Source organism: Pteropus alecto, unplaced genomic scaffold, assembly GCF_000325575.1.
Source record: "Pteropus alecto unplaced genomic scaffold, ASM32557v1 scaffold94, whole genome shotgun sequence".
NCBI lineage: Eukaryota > Metazoa > Chordata > Mammalia > Chiroptera > Pteropodidae > Pteropus > Pteropus alecto.
The window spans coordinates 3,845,296-3,848,528 of NW_006437736.1; the positions used below are offsets into that span (position 1 = coordinate 3,845,296).

The 3,233-nt window shown below is 37.7% G+C and overlaps 1 protein-coding gene across 13 annotated transcripts in view; it reads right to left on the bottom strand.

The window, feature by feature from the left end:
• The window catches only part of RIC8B (RIC8 guanine nucleotide exchange factor B), a 90,767-nt gene that overhangs the window by 10,134 nt on the left and 77,400 nt on the right, over nt 1-3,233 (bottom strand). For 2 of the 13 annotated variants that reach the window (XR_003047081.1, XR_003047084.1), the window contains exon 10: nt 1,634-2,880. The exons of 3 other annotated variants lie outside the window; for them this stretch is intronic. The gene's annotated coding sequence lies outside the window, so the exon portion shown is untranslated. Of the gene's footprint in view, nt 1-1,633; nt 3,118-3,233 lie in introns of all 13 variants that reach the window. 8 more of the 13 variants (XR_001517140.2, XR_003047085.1, XR_003047083.1 and 5 more) reach the window with 8 other exon arrangements.

Here is a 3,233-nt window from a genome sequence, read left to right on the forward strand (position 1 = left end):
TCATGCCTGCCAGAGTTAAAGGACAACGACTATTGATAGGCACTACAAAGGTAGCATGACATCCCACTTAAGCGCTGTCTAGCCAGACAAAGGACTCTCTATAACCTAAAGACATACAATATCAAGTTTCTCAAATTAATCCTCCCCTGTCACTTTAAAGGCATATTAATTTAATTGGATCCAAGTTCCGTTAATTGAACTTCCAAGCAACTTTACAATGTATTTTAATGATGCAAAACAGCGCTAACAGAAATATAACGTAAGCTACAGATGTAAGCCATATATGTAATCTTTAATGTTTTAGTAGCTACATGGAAAAGTAAGAAAAGACAGGTAAGTGACTTTTAATATGTTCTAACCCAATGTATCAAAAATATGATATCAATGTGAAATCCATATTAAACAATTGAGATATTTTATTCTCTTTTTGTACAGTTTTGAAAATCTGAGTCTTTAACACTTAAAAGACATCCCAATTCAGACTAACCACATTTTAAGTGCTCGACAGTCATGCAGAGCTGGTAGTTATGATGGACAGTGGAGATCTAAAGGATTTTCTGATGGAAACAATCACGATCTTTATACTTTCCTACCTACAACAGATCTCACAGTGCTTTAAAAATTAGACCAAGTTTCTGAAATGTACCTGGAAAGCATTTCCTGGACTAATTCATCAAAAAGGTGGGTATAATCGGTTGTTATTTTTGTAAGCAGAATAAAATGTCTTATTTGTAAGGAAAAAGTTATATATTTAGTACTTTCCAGCTATAAATCACCTGCTTCAGCTTTAGTTAAGTTTAGAAATAATCTTTGAATGAAAGGGAACTATTCCTATATTTGGTACCTGCATTTATTAGGAAAGCCATACCCCAAATACTATACAATGGCTGGCAATAAATAAATAAATAAATAAAAATTATTCAATAAGGAGTAGATAGGAAAAGAAATGGGAAAACAATTATTTATATAAATGTAAATTTTAGAGGATTTTGGTAGAATATATAAGCAAAAAGGCAATGTACCGTGTTAAACAGTGATGGGGGTAAGGGTGAGGTATAAGATTAATCAGTCCTGGTTCCAATTAAGGAACTAAAGTGGATTAGAAAAGACAAAAAATTTGAAATATTATTTTCCTTGGTTAGGCAAGCTTAGGCCAATTGATCCTCTCTCCTCTTTTTTGGAGGAGGCTGCATCATTATATAGGAGTTGTGTGCTGTAGCTAAGGTGAATGCAATTGTATTAGCGACACTGGACTTGCTTAACTACATCCAATCTCCACTCTAATCTCCTGTTTAAATTGCAGGGGCCTATTTTTTTCTAATTCAGAGAGGAAAGAGGAGGTGGAGAGGCGGGCAAATTTCATCCCCTTTTCCACCTCTGCTCTCACATTAAAAATGCAAATGAAGCTTTCTATAATCTCATGCCTCATCTTTAATGCTTATATTTGATAAATATTACAATTATCTGTCCATACTAAAGGAATTATGTACCCTGATATTTAAACTAGCCAGTCATGGGCTAAAGTGCCTTTACAGAATTCCATTCTTGAATTTTATGCTACCTGGCCAAGAAGTAGAATGTATACTTTAAAGTCGTAAGCCATACAGGCTATTTAATAGAGCAGAAGACTGACCTTCAGATTTGCGGATCAGCTGCGTTCATTATTTCATCACACGCTGGGGAAACCACAGGGTACAAGGCACTGTACTAGCCAGACATGATGGGGTTTACAGCACTCAGATCATCCTCAAACTCTTAAAGGCCTCCACTTCCACTGCGTCTTATCTACGTCTGTCACAAGTACAATCCTTAGACTTAAGAATAAATAAACCACCTGGAGTACTACTAAGTCAGCTGGTACTCAATGGGAAGAAAATGTTGGAGCACTAATCTCTCCAGTGTCCTTGGAAATCTAGCTGGGAAAAAGCTGCTAAGACGGTGAACTCCCTGAGGCAGCGGCTATGTCCAGCACAGAGGCAAAAATGGAAATGTAATTTTTGCATTGGTGGTTTTACAGTTTTGGTAGTGAATATCATCTATATCCTACACCAGGCTCAGTAACAGTACTTGGCATGACCAACCTTAGTCATCACTTTGGTAAGTGCTTTGGCACGGGCCACTGTTGACTAACCACCATCCTGGTGCAGGTCCTTCACATCTGCTCTCCTATGGATGGAAAAAAGGAAGTGTCTAGTGTCCATTCATTGGCCACGTCACCTCCAACCCTATTCTTTACTCACATGCCTTTCACTTTGGGCCCAGGAGAAAGTGATTTCATTTTTGAGAAGGAAAGTTAATCAGACAAAGCTACAGTACACTCTTAGCACAATAAAGACCTGGCAGGATGCAGAACATCCTTAGAGTGACAGCTGAGGGAACTGACCAGCAGCATACTGCTGAAGAGGATGATTAGGAAATGTTCCGGCAAACACTGACTCTGACAGACAGACACAGTAGCACAGTGGACAGAGCAAAAGTCTTGAGTGCTGGAAAATGAAGTTCCTAGTCTCACTTAATTATGAAGCTAGAAAGAGAATGTATGTGAAGTGTTCTGTAAACTGTTAAAGGAAATAGATTATCACCAGACATTAGTTTGGAAATGTTTGGGGCAATTCTTTGGGCCTTGCTTCCCCCAATGATAAATCTGGGAATCAAATAATGAGAAAACGACCTGAGCTTTTCGGAAGAAAGATGTAGTATGTGAATATCAAATATTTATCTTACTAACAACAGTAAGTTTCCCTCTAACTGAATGAAGTCATTTCTCCATTTGTCTATTAAATACCTCTTATACTTCAAAGATCAACACAAATGCTTCCTTCTCTGTGAAACAGTCCCTGATGCATCCAGACAGAATGAACTGCTCCTTTTCCTGGGTGCCTACAGTTCAAAACAGACCTTATTTTGTCATTGTTTTCTTCTACCGTGTGTTCTAGAACAGATTTCGGCCATTTCCCTCACTAAAATGTGAGTTTTCCAAAGGCAGAGACGGTCACATTCACCTCTGAATCGCCCTCATTTTTCTAGCACAGTGCCTTGCACAGAGCAGCTGCTTAATAAATGTTCCCTGAATTGCACTGCATTTAGTCTACTTCAGCTTTATGGCATCTTGTTTACCTAAAAAAACAAAACGAAACAAAACAAAACCCAAAACAAAAAACAACCCAAAACCAAAACCAACGACAATGAAAAGACAGAAGAAACTTAAGACAAACATGTAAGATGTATAAAGA